The following is a 14,196-nucleotide window of genomic DNA, read 5'->3' as shown; positions in this document are numbered from 1 at the left end:
AGTCGGAGGCAGGAACCCCCAGGCGAGACAGCAGTCGGAGGCAGGAACCCCCCCAGGCGAGACAGCAGTCGGAGGCAGGAACCCCCCCAGGCGAGACAGCAGTCGGAGGCAGGAACCCCCAGGCGAGACAGCAGTCGGAGGCAGGAACCCCCAGGCGAGACAGCAGTCGGAGGCAGGAACCCCCAGGCGAGACAGCAGTCGGAGGCAGGAACCCCCAGGCGAGACAGCAGTCGGAGGCAGGAACCCCCCCAGGCGAGACAGCAGTCGGAGGCAGGAACCCCCCCAGGCGAGACAGCAGTCGGAGGCAGGAACCCCCAGGCGAGACAGCAGTCGGAGGCAGGAACCCCCCCAGGCGAGACAGCAATCGGAGGGCTGCTGGATCCCAGGACCCAGCTGGGTCCCAGCCTGAGGCTGAGCCTCTGGAACAGGGTTACTCAGAGCTGATGGAGACGATAGGGAGCAGCCTGAACATTCAGAGGGAGATGTAAGCATCACTCCAGCAAATCCATAGTTGATTGGAGGAGTTCCAGAGTCTACAGGCACTGGAGATGGCGCCGGCAATGAGTGGCACCAAGGCCAGCCCTGATAATGTGGTGACTGCTGTTATATTTTAAATAATTACTTATCTAAAATATATATATTATTCTTGAATCCACCAGAATGATAAAATGACCAATAGTCATTTTCAATGTTGAAAGATAAACTATTTAATGACTAATAAAATAATAAACTGTGAGTCCTTTTACTTAATACTAAACTAACAATAAAGAACTAAAGTACAATATATAGATAACTATATAATTATACACTATTATAACAAACTAGTTCTAACTTCTCTTCGTCTAGCTATACTATGTCTTGCTTGTTCACTGCTCTGAATCACATCATATGACTTTGAAAAGGCGGGAAAACAGTTCTTATAGTATCTGACTGTGAGCCATCTAGTGTTGAAATGACTGTACTACATTTACATACATTGATCATGCATATTGATATCTGAATATCACTACAACTGCAGTGGAGAGCCTGGTATATGACGTGGTCACCATGAGTGAAGGTGTCCAAGGTGTCGTGCAGTCATTGACAGACATGGCTGACAGTCTCGGCAGAACATCCGCCTTGCTGGGGATGTCACCCAGCACCATGCCGACCTTGATGGGGTTCTGCGGGACATGTCCCGCTCAGTCGCAGGTGGGCATTGCCGAGGCACCACAGGAGCATTGGCGAGGGGTCAACACGATGGTGCAGACTATGGGGAACCACCAGAGCTGGCAGAGCCAGATGATGCAGGGGCAGCCGGGGCCTGAACCAGCTGCCCTTCTTCCCAAGGTGAACCCCAGGGCCCTATGAGCACCAACCGGGAGGAGGGGGCGCTGAGTACCAACCCGGACCCGTTCCATAGGGCGGTGACGGTGGCCAGCAGCACTCCCAAGTTCCACCCCCACTAATGAGGCTGCGTCTTGGGGTCAGCACAGCACGGCTGTGCATGTGCCATCGACAAGTGAGCTGGAGCCCTCCAGTCCCAGAGCCCCCAGAGGACGTCCACCAAGGGCATCGAAGGCCACAGGACAAGGTAAGCAACTGGCTGCCTCCACCTCAGATGTGGATCCTGGATAAACACCAAGACATAGTGGTAGAGCTAGGAGGGTCAGGCACGTTGAGGATCACTGAGGGAACTGAGGATGGGGGGAGGGGTTAGGTATGGGGTGGGGAGGGGGTGAGTTTGGGGGCCAGGGATGTTGGGGGCGGCACGCTCACAAAATGGGATATTGTACAGCAAATTAAACAACCCTTTGCACAACCATTATGATGCCTCTCCCTTTCTTCCTCACTGCTCAGCAGTAGGTGGGGGTTATGGGTGACGGTGGGGCAGACGGGCAGGGACAGTTGTTGTCCCCAGAATGGTGTTGGGATCCAAGGGTTGGCGATCGCCCCCTCACTTGTTTCCCCCCACCCAGTGCCTCCCCCCACACCCGCCCGTGGCAGCCCACCCTTACGGAGGGTCCCCCACCCCCCGCCGAGCACGGAGATGGCAAGGCCAGTGCCCCCGGGCTCTTGCCTGTGAGCAAAGATTGCTACTCCCTCCTTGGCTCCCCACGGGAGCCCTACAGTCAGGTTCATGTTTTTAAAAAGGAGTACCAATCGGTGGCAGCGTGAGCTCGTGCTGGGGAGGCCGATAAATGACAGGAGGCTGTTAGATGACGTGCCGCTCTTGTTAATTGTATGGAAATGGGGCTTAAGTGGCAATAATTGTTTTTTCTCCACACTATGGCGAGGTTCCGATTTCGCCTACGGGAGCGGGTCGGTTGCTTCGCAAACTGTTTGGCACCTGGCGCGTTTCCCATTTTTGGCCTCTCCTGCTATTCACCGGCCTCGTTACGCTTGAGCACGAGTGTAACAAGGCCAGAAGATCGTGCCCTGTGTGATGCAAAGACTAATAAAGCCGTGGCAAATTATTTTTCATTTTTTACTGCAGTCCAGGATATGAAGAAAGATGGTTAAAAAAAAATACTAGGTTGCAGGAGCAGAGTGTAGCAATAGTGGGGATAGGGAGCGGCAGTGAGAGTCCTGGTGTCTGACAGCAGGGACCATTGGCTGTGCAATTATAGGAGTGAGAGGAACGATTGGGTCCTGTGAGTATTGGGAGGGGGTGTTGGGTGTGTCAATGCAAGAGAGTGGACATGGAGTGTAGCAGTATTGGATTTAATAATGGTAGTATGAGATAACATTGGATTTGGGACAGGGCTAGATTTATCGGTGTGGAAGTAATCGAAAGGTAATGTATAGTGGACTGCTGAGTGTAATAACAGGTATTTTTGTGGGTGGATTGGTAGAGGGGGCAAGGTATGGGGTGGGGTGGTAAAGGCTAACAGTGATAGTGGAGCATTAGTTGAATTCCTAGTCACTGAAGTGGTGTTCCCAGCTGCAGCCAGGAACAAGCTTGAAATTCTTCAAGCTTTTTAATTCGGAGGTACCTTTGCACATTCCATTGAAGGTGGTGGGATTATGAATCCGGAGAGATGTTGCAATCAGCTTCTCCCACCAATGGGGCAGACAAGCACAACAAATGTAAATAGGTTGCCCAACAATTCTATGACTTGGACAGGAACCCAGCTGATTTTCGCTGGGAGAGTGAATGACTGCAAATACATTTCGGATGCCTACACTCAAGGAGGACCCAGCCTTCCAAAACTAATGCTATCACTGGGAAATTCCATCTCAGAGATAATAAAATAAACCAGATTAATTAATTCTGTTGCTCTGTTCAGCGATGCTACCTGATCTGCTGACTGGTTCCAGCACTTTGATTTTTATCTCAGGAATATTATGACTTGGAATACAGCCTCACAGCAGAACCTATTATGGGGCACAGAGGCTGAAACCCTCCACCCAATCCAGTCTAATCTGTTCTTTGGCCACTGCAAGAAGATACCACTTGGGGTAAGCAAGCAGCTTTAGTTGTAACAAAAATATCGACCTAGTAGGGAGCCCGTATGTCTTGTGGCAGAGTGGATAATATCCCTGCCCGTGAGAAGCTCTGGGTTTGAATCCCACCCCAGGAGTTGAGGGCCAAGGAAGGTGTGATTGTGACAGGTTGAGTATCAATTTACAAATCCTTCCAATGCCAGGGAATAAGAGCGGGAAAGATTCCTGATGAGCCATGTGGAAAGAATGGAGCCTCTACCATCACTATCCATAGCTGCAGATGAGGACATCACAGCAACGTGGACTCCCTAAGTGAATGGTAGCGCATCACCAATGTGTCCAACTGAAGGACCTGCGGGAATGCACTTCCTGCCGTCAGCCTGGTGTAACCAAAAAACAAATGGTCAAAACCTGGCAAGAAGATGCTGGCCCCTATGAAGGCATCGATTGAAAGGCTGGTGGAGACCCAGAAGATGCAGGGGATGGCGATTAAGGACGTGCAGCAAAAGGCCTCTGATAACCAGGACGAGATTCTGGGCCTGGCGGTTAGAGTGGAGACGCACGAGGCGCTGCACAAAAAATGGCAGGTGAAGCTGGAGAATAGGCCCAGGGGGCAGAACCTCCAGATTCTGGGTCTCCCTGAAGGCGTGGAGGGGTTGGATGCTGGGGCGTATGTGACCACGATGCTGGGTACGCTAATGGGCGCGGGGACTTTCCCGCATCCCCTGGAGCTGGATGGGGCGCACAGAGTCCTGGCAAGGAGGCCGAATGAGCCGCCGAGAGCGATGCTGGTGAGGTTCCACCGCTTCACCGACAAGGAGTGTGTCCTGCGATGGGCGAAGAAGGAGCAGAGCAGCAGGTGGGAGAACACTGAGGGGCCCCCATAGCGAGTGTTTCAACAAACCGGCTACGGTCGGGGTACTTTAGGCTACATCGAGGGACGAGGCAGGAGTGCCCCCTGTCCCCCCTGCTGTTTGCTCTGGCTCGAGACGCTGGCCATGGCGTTGAGGGATCCAGAAACTGGAGGGGGTTGGTTCGAGGGGGAGGGGGAGGAGCATCGTGTTTCACTGTATGCGGACGACCTGCTCCTGTACATTGCGGATCCGGTGGAGGGAATGGGGGAGGTCATGCAGATTCTTAGGGATTTTGGAGACTTTTCAGGGTGTAAGCTGAATGTTGGAAAAAGAGAGCTTTTTGTGATACATGCGAGGGGCCAGGAAAAGAGACTGGGAGAGCTATCGCTTAAGATGGTGGAGAGTAGCTTTCGCTACTTGGGCATTCAGGTGGCTAAGAGCTGGGGTGTCCTGCACAAGCTCAATTTAGCGCGGCTGGTGGATCAGATGGAGGAGGACTTTAAGAGGTGGGACATGGAAAGATGACGGCCCTCCCCAGGTTCTTGTTCGTCTTCCAGTGCCTTCCCATTCTCATCCCCAAGTCCTTTTTCAAGCGGGTAAATAGGATTATTACGGGATTTGTGTGGGCAAACAGGACCTGGCTGGGTTGGTTTGGCACTGTCGAGCTTTTGCAGCTATTACTGGGCAGCGAATATATCCATGATTCGGAAATTGGTAGTAGAGGTAGAGGGGGTGGCGGGAATCATTGGCAGCGGCGTCTTGTAAAGATACTAGCTTGGGGGCACTGATAACGGCACCGTTGCTGCTTCCTCCGACGCGGTACACCACAAGCCCGGTGGTGGCGGTGACATTGAGGATCTGAGGGCAGTGGAGACGGCACTGGGAGGAGGCAGGGGCTTCAGTCTGGGCCCCGATACGGAATAATCACAGGTTCGTTCCGGGTAGAATAGACGGGAGGTTCCTAAGTTGGCACAGGGTGGGTATCAAAAGGATGGGGGACTTGTTCATTGATGGAACCTTTGCCAGTCTGAGGGTGCTGGAGGTGAAATTTGGGTTACCCCCGGTATATACCTTTACGTACTTGCAGGTTCGGGCGTTTGTGAAAAAGCAGGTGGGGGAATTCCCGCTGCTGCCTGCCCGGAGGATACAGGACAGGGTGGTCTCGGGCATGTGGGTAGGGGATGGCAAGATACTGGAAATATATCAGGAGCTGCAGGAGGCGGAGGAGGCCTTAGTGGAGGAGCTGAAGGGCAAGTGGGAGGAGGAGCTGGGTGAGGAGCTGGATGAGGGCCTGTGGGCTGACGCCCTGGGCAGGGTCAATTCCTCCTCATCTTGCGCCAGGCTTAGCCTGATTCAGTTTAAGGTGGTGCACGGGCTCATATGACAGGGGCGAGAATGAGTAAGTTCTTTGGGTTGGAGGACAGGTGTGGGAGGTCCTCAGGGAGCCCAGCACACCATGCCCATATGTTCTGGGCATGCCCGGCACTTACAGAATTTTAGAAAGGCTTCGCAAAGGCTTTGTCCAAGGTTTGGGCGGTGGATGGATTTCATTTATAAAGGGCAGATACCCCACCTTGTTTTGTTAAATTGTTAAATGGTTAAGTTGTTTTCTGTTTTATTGCTATGTTTACTTTTCGTTGTTTTTCTTTTTGTAATGGTTTGTAAAAATTATTGAAAAATTTTCATTTTAATAAAAACAAATTTTTTTTAAAAACCTGGCAAGAAGATGGCCACCATCAGACTTGGCCAACCCCTTTATATCTGGTCAGTCATCACGGAATATGCTCTCGGTTCTAAAATTAAAACTGACTGTGTAAATAGAGGATGTAATGTTGATCAATGTCAGAGGTGATACCTCATGAGTTTTGCACCTTTAATTTAGCTACTTAGATTAAATATTGTGCAATCCACAGCTGAGTTAACAAACGTAATAACATGTAGATCGGTCAAGCAGCTTATCAGATGTTTGAGAACCGTAATTATTAGTTATATAATGATTGGTTGCATTCCCACAAACAAAACTCTTGTTCAAAAATAGTACATTTTTGCGGTTTCATTGACTGCTGCAAACTTTGAATGAAAAAAGGCGCGGCTCCACATATTTATTGAATAATTGCATTCTTAAATCAGATAGCATTTGAAAACATTCAGTTGACGAGCTTGATTGTCAGGTCTTGAACTCTAAATCAATTCATTGAACTCTGACCTTTACATATGAAAGCATAGCAACATTCTGTCTGCACCCAATGCCTTGAAACTGTGATGTTGGCTAGGTTTTGTTAAAGGCAGCTGCTTAATTGTTTGTATGGAACTGTGGTTTCCATAGAAAGATGCACAAACTGACTGCCTACTTACTGCTTGCCAGAGTCATGACCTGGCTGTAACTAAAACTTTAATTTCCTTTTGGGAGCTTCACCCAAAAGAACTCAATGAATGCTATTCAGTTGAAGCCAGAAAACATGATGGTTTGTTATTGCTCAGTAATATTTTATAGTTATTTAAGGTTATTTTAACTTTGAAGAACAGTCCGAGGGTGAAGGTAATTCTACTTCGTACTGAGATTAAAGTAGTTGTGTTCACTTTCCCCAGGCCAAGAGCCACTGTTGCTGACTTTTATCATAATCTTACCGGACGCGTTATCCCGATTTCCCATAAACTGCCTGTTGCATGCAAGGTGTTGGCAGTGAGGTTTGTGGTGGAAATTTTTATCAATGTGCAAATTAACCCGTATAACAAACCTGTGTTAGATGCTCTTCTCCCATTGAAAAGTGAACATAGGTCAAATGGCAGGAATAATTTAGTACAAAATAATTTATTGATAGCAACAGTTAATAGAAGGTTTGAAACAGAACATCTGGATACAAGGGTGAATCATTGTGTATAGCACTATGGTACATTTGCACCAGGTTAATATTTGGTTCCATTAATTACTTTTGCCTGAAATATTATGGATGAAGATTATTATGGTTAATAAACTGCATGCCATTTTAGTTCATTACTGTTCATGTTGGAATAACGATACAAATTGTAGTGTATGCTCAGTAGTGTTCGGGAAATCAAACAAAGCTTCATATTTCCTAAGCCAAACAATTTCCTTAAGAAGGTGGGAAATGTTTGTCCAAACTATCCAAACTGTTCAGTCTTATTGTATTCTCACATCAGAAGCTGGAAAGACTTAAATTGCTCTGATAGTTTTTGCGAGGGTGAGAAACTGGCACTGGGCTGAGTAACCGGCACTGGGCTGAGTAACCGGCACTGGGCTGAGTAACCGGCACCGGGCTGAGTAACCGGCACTGGGCTGAGTAACCGGCACTGGGCTGAGTAACCGGCACTGGGCTGAGTAACCAGCACTGGGCTGAGTAACCGGCACTGGGCTGAGTAACCGGCACTCGGGTGAGTAACTGGCACTGGGCTGAGTAACCGGCACTGGGCTGAGTAACCAGCACTGGGCTGAGTAACCGGCACTGGGCTGAGTAACCGGCACTGGGCTGGGTAACTGGCACTGGGCTGAGTAACCGGCACTCGGGCTGAGTAACTGGCACTGGGCTGAGTAACCGGCACTGGGCTGAGTAACCAGCACTGGGCTGAGTAACCGGCACTGGGCTGAGTAACCAGCACCGGGCTGAGTAACCGGCATTGGGCTGAGTAACCGGCACTGGGCTGAGTAACCGGCACTGGGCTGAGTAACCGGCACTGGGCTGAGTAACCGGCACTCGGGCTGAGTAACCGGCACTGGGCTGAGTAACCGGCACTGGGCTGAGTAACCGGCACTGGGCTGAGTAATCGGCACTCGGGCTGAGTAACTGGCACTGGGCTGAGTAACCGGCACTGGGCTGAGTAACTGGCACTGGGCTGAGTAACCGGCACTGGGCTGAGTAACCGGCACTGGGCTGAGTAACCGGCACTGGGCTGAGTAACCGGCACTGGGCTGAGTAACTGGCACTCGGGTGAGTAACTGGCACTGGGCTGAGTAACCGGCACCGGGCTGAGTAACCGGCACTGGGCTGAGTAACCGGCACTGGGCTGAGTAACCGGCACCGGGCTGAGTAACCGGCACCGGGCTGAGTAACCGGCACTGGGCTGAGTAACCGGCACTGGGCTGAGTAACCAGCACTGGGCTGAGTAACCGGCACTGGGCTGAGTAACCGGCACTGGGCTGAGTAACCAGCACTGGGCTGAGTAACCGGCACTGGGCTGAGTAACCGGCACTGGGCTGAGTAACTGGCACCGGGCTGAGTAACCGGCACTGGGCTGAGTAACCGACACTGGGCTGAGTAACCGGCACTGGGCTGAGTAACCAGCACTGGGCTGAGTAACCGGCACTGGGCTGAGTAACCGGCACTGGGCTGAGTAACTGGCACCGGGCTGAGTAACCGGCACTGGGATGACTAACCGGCACTGGGCTGAGTAACCGGCACCGGGCTGAGTAACCGGCACTGGGCTGAGTAACTGGCACTGGGCTGAGTAACCGGCACTCGGGCTGAGTAACCGGCACTGGGCTGAGTAACTGGCACTGGGCTGAGTAACCGGCACTGGGCTGAGTAACTGGCACCGGGCTGAGTAACCGGCACCGGGCTGAGTAACCGGCACTGGGCTGAGTAACCGGAACCGGGCTGAGTAACCGGCACTGGGCTGAGTAATCGGCACCGGGTTGAGTAACCGGAACTGGGCTGAGTAACCGGCACTGGGCTGAGTGACCAGCACTGGGCTGAGTAACCGGCACTGGGCTGAGTGACCAGCACTGGGCTGAGTAACCGGCACTGGGCTGAGTAACCGGCACCGGGCTGAGTAACCGGCACCGGGCTGAGTAACTGGCACCGGGCTGAGTAACCGGCACTGGGCTGAGTAACCGGCACTGGGCTGAGTAACCGGCACTGGGCTGAGTAACCGACACTGGGCTGAGTAACCGGCACCGGGCTGAGTAACCGACACTGGGATGACTAACCGGCACTGGGCTGAGTAACCGGAACCGGGCTGAGTAACCGGCACCGGGTTGAGTAACCGGAACTGGGCTGAGTAACCGGCACTGGGCTGAGTAACCGGCACTGGGCTGAGTAACCGGCACCGGGCTGAGTAACCGGCACTGGGCTGAGTAACCGGCACTGGGCTGAGTAACCGGCACTGGGCTGAGTAACCGGAACTGGGCTGAGTAACCGGAACTGGGCTGAGTAACCGGAACTGGGCTGAGTAACCGGCACCGGGCTGAGTAACCGGCACTCGGGTGAGTAACCGGCACTGGGCTGAGTAACCGGCACTGGGCTGAGTAACCGGCACTGGGCTGAGTAACCGGCACTGGGCTGAGTAACCGGCACTGAGCTGAGTAACCGGCACTGGGCTGAGTAACCGGCACTGGGCTGAGTAACCGGCACTGGGCTGAGTAACCGGCACTGGGCTGAGTAACCGGCACTGGGCTGAGTAACCGGCACTGGGCTGAGTAACCGGCACTGGGCTGAGTAACCGGCACTGGGCTGAGTAACCGGCACTGGGCTGAGTAACTGGCACTGGGCTGAGTAACTGGCACTGGGCTGAGTAACCGGCACTGGGCTGAGTAACCGGCACTCGGGCTGAGTAACCGGGACTGGGCTGAGTAACCGGCACTGGGCTGAGTAACCGGCACTCGGGTGAGTAACCGGCACTGGGCTGAGTAACCGGCACTGGGCTGAGTAACCGGCACTGGGCTGAGTAACCGGCACTGGGCTGAGTAACTGGCACTGGGCTGAGTAACCGGCACTGGGCTGAGTAGCTGTCACTGGGCTGAGTAACCGGCACTGGGCTGAGTAACTGGCACTGGGCTGAGTAACCGGCACTCGGGCTGAGTAATCGGCACTGGGCTGAGTAACCGGCACTGGGCTGAGTAATCGGCACTCGGGCTGAGTAACCGGCACTGGGCTGAGTAACCGGCACTGGGCTGAGTAATCGGCACTGGGCTGAGTAACCGGCACTGGGCTGAGTAACCGGCACTAGGCTGAGTAACCGGCACTGGGCTGAGTAACCGGAACCGGGCTGAGTAACTGGCACTGGGCTGAGTAACTGGCACTGGGCTGAGTAACCAGCACTGGGCTGAGTAACCGGCACTGGGCTGAGTAACCGGGACTGGGCTGAGTAACCGGGACTGGGCTGAGTAACCGGCACTGGGCTGAGTAAGTGGCACTGGGCTGAGTAACCGGCACTGGGCTGAGTAACTGGCACTGGGCTGAGTAACTGGCACTGGGCTGAGTAACTGGCACTGGGCTGAGTAACCGGCACTGGGCTGAGTAACCGGCACTGGGCTGAGTAACCGGCACTGGGCTGAGTAACTGGCACTGGGCTGAGTAACTGGCACTGGGCTGAGTAACTGGAACTGGGCTGAGTAACCGGCACTGGGCTGAGTAACTGGCACTGGGCTGAGTAACCGGCACCGGGCTGAGTAACTGGCACCGGGCTGAGTAACTGGCACTGGGCTGAGTAACTGGCACTGGGCTGAGTAACTGGCACCGGGCTGAGTAACTGGCACTGGGCTGAGTAACCAGCACTGGGCTGAGTAACTGGCACTGGGCTGAGTAACCGGCACTGGGCTGAGTAACTGGCACTGGGCTGAGTAACTGGCACTGGGCTGAGTAACCGGCACTGGGCTGAGTAACCGGCACTGGGCTGAGTAACCGGCACTGGGCTCAGTAACTGGCACTGGGCTGAGTAACCGGCACTGGGCTGAGTAACTGGCACTGGGCTGAGTAACCGGCACTGGGCTGAGTAACCGGCACTGGGCTGAGTAACTGGCACTGGGCTGAGTAACTGGCACTGGGCTGAGTAACCGGCACTGGGCTGAGTAACCGACACTGGGCTGAGTAACCGGCACTGGGCTGAGTAACCGGCACCGGGCTGAGTAACCGGCACTCGGGTGAGTAACCGGCACTGGGCTGAGTAACCGGCACTCGGGCTGAGTAACTGACACTCGGGCTGAGTAACCGGCACCGGGCTGAGTAACCGGCACTGGGCTGAGTAACCGGCACTGGGCTGAGTAACTGGCACTGGGCTGAGTAACTGGCACTGGGCTGAGTAACCGGCACTGGGATGACTAACCGGCACTGGGCTGAGTAACCGGCACTCGGGCTGAGTAACCGGCACTCGGGCTGAGTAACCGGCACTGGGCTGAGTAACCGGCACTGGGCTGAGTAACCGGCACTGGGCTGAGTAACCGGCACTGGGCTGAGTAACCGGCACTGGGCTGAGTAACCGGCACTGGGCTGAGTAACCGGCACTGGGCTGAGTAACCGGCACTCGGGTGAGTAACCGGCACTCGGGCTGAGTAACTGGCACCGGGCTGGGTAACTGGCACTGGGCTGAGTAACCGGCACTGGGCTGAGTAACTGGCACTCGGGTGAGTAACCGGCACTCGGGCTGAGTAACCGGCACTGGGCTGAGTAACTGGCACTGGGCTGAGTAACTGACACTAGGGTGAGTAACCGGCACTGGGCTGAGTAACCGGCACTGGGCTGAGTAACCGGCACTCGGGCTGAGTAACCGGCACTGGGCTGAGTAACCGGCACTGGGCTGAGTAACCGGCACTGGGCTGAGTAACCGGCACTGGGCTGAGTAATCGGCACTGGGATGACTAACCGGCACTGGGCTGAGTAACCGGCACTGGGCTGAGTAACCGGCACTGGGCTGAGTAACCGGCACCGGGCTGAGTAACCGGCACTGGGCTGAGTAACCGGCACTGGGCTGAGTAACCGGAACTGGGCTGAGTAACCGGCACTGGGATGACTAACCGGCACTGGGCTGAGTAACCGGCACCGGGCTGAGTAACCGGCACTCGGGCTGAGTAACCGGCACTGGGCTGAGTAACCGGCACTGGGCTGAGTAACTGGCACTGGGCTGAGTAACTGACACTCGGGTGAGTAACCGGCACTGGGCTGAGTAACCGGCACCGGGCTGAGTAACCGGCACTGGGCTGAGTAACCGGCACTGGGCTGAGTAACCGGCACTGGGCTGAGTAACCGGCACTGGGCTGAGTAACCGGCACTGGGCTGAGTAACCGGCACCGGGCTGAGTAACCGGCACCGGGCTGAGTAACCGGCACCGGGCTGAGTAACCGGCACTCGGGCTGAGTAACCGGCACTGGGCTGAGTAGCCGGCACTGGGCTGAGTAACTGGCACTGGGCTGAGTAACCGGCACTGGGCTGAGTAACCGGCACTGGGCTGAGTAACCGGCACTGGGCTGAGTAACCGACACTGGGCTGAGTAACCGGCACTGGGCTGAGTAACCGGAACCGGGCTGAGTAACCGGCACCGGGTTGAGTAACCGGAACTGGGCTGAGTAACCGGCACTGGGCTGAGTAACCGGCACTGGGCTGAGTAACCGGCACCGGGCTGAGTAACCGGCACTGGGCTGAGTAACCGGCACTGGGCTGAGTAACCGGCACTGGGCTGAGTAACCGGAACTGGGCTGAGTAACCGGAACTGGGCTGAGTAACCGGCACCGGGCTGAGTAACCGGCACTCGGGTGAGTAACCGGCACTGGGCTGAGTAACCGGCACTGGGCTGAGTAACCGGCACTGGGCTGAGTAACCAGCACTGGGCTGAGTAACCGGCACTGGGCTGAGTGACCAGCACTGGGCTGAGTAACCGGCACTGAGCTGAGTAACCGGCACTGGGCTGAGTAACCGGCACTGGGCTGAGTAACCGGCACTGAGCTGAGTAACCGGCACTGGGCTGAGTAACCGGCACTGGGCTGAGTAACCGGCACTGGGCTGAGTAACCGGCACTGGGCTGAGTAACCGGCACTGGGCTGAGTAACCGGCACTGGGCTGAGTAACCGGCACTGGGCTGAGTAACCGGCACTGGGCTGAGTAACCGGCACTGGGCTGAGTAACCGGCACTGGGCTGAGTAACCGGCACTGGGCTGAGTAACCGGCACTGGGCTGAGTAACCGGCACTCGGGCTGAGTAACTGGCACCGGGCTGAGTAACCAGCACTGGGCTGAGTAACCGGCACCGGGCTGAGTAACCGGCACTGGGCTGAGTAACCGGCACTCGGGCTGAGTAACTGGCACTCGGGCTGAGTAACAGGCACTGGGCTGAGTAACAGGCACTGGGCTGAGTAACCGGCACTGGGCTGAGTAACCGGCACTCGGGCTGAGTAACCGGCACTGGGCTGAGTAACCGGCACTGGGCTGAGTAACTGGCACTGGGCTGAGTAACTGGCACTGGGCTGAGTAACCGGCACTGGGCTGAGTAACCGGCACTCGGGCTGAGTAACCGGGACTGGGCTGAGTAACCGGCACTGGGCTGAGTAACCGGCACTCGGGTGAGTAACCGGCACTGGGCTGAGTAACCGGCAATGGGCTGAGTAACCGGCACTGGGCTGAGTAACCGGCACTGGGCTGAGTAACTGGCACTGGGCTGAGTAACCGGCACTGGGCTGAGTAGCTGTCACTGGGCTGAGTAACCGGCACTGGGCTGAGTAACTGGCACTGGGCTGAGTAACCGGCACTCGGGCTGAGTAATCGGCACTGGGCTGAGTAACCGGCACTGGGCTGAGTAATCGGCACTCGGGCTGAGTAACCGGCACTGGGCTGAGTAACCGGCACTGGGCTGAGTAATCGGCACTGGGCTGAGTAACCGGCACTGGGCTGAGTAACCGGCACTAGGCTGAGTAACCGGCACTGGGCTGAGTAACCGGAACCGGGCTGAGTAACTGGCACTGGGCTGAGTAACTGGCACTGGGCTGAGTAACCAGCACTGGGCTGAGTAACCGGCACTGGGCTGAGTAACCGGGACTGGGCTGAGTAACCGGGACTGGGCTGAGTAACCGGCACTGGGCTGAGTAAGTGGCACTGGGCTGAGTAACCGGCACTGGGCTGAGTAACTGGCACTGGGCTGAGTAACCGGCACTGGGCTGAGTAACCGGCACTGGGCTGAGTAACTGGCACTGGGCT

The sequence above is a fragment of the Scyliorhinus canicula genome, chromosome 9 (assembly GCF_902713615.1).
Source record: "Scyliorhinus canicula chromosome 9, sScyCan1.1, whole genome shotgun sequence".
NCBI classification, from domain to species: Eukaryota; Metazoa; Chordata; class Chondrichthyes; order Carcharhiniformes; family Scyliorhinidae; genus Scyliorhinus; species Scyliorhinus canicula.
Note: the sequence above shows the minus strand (reverse complement) of the source record.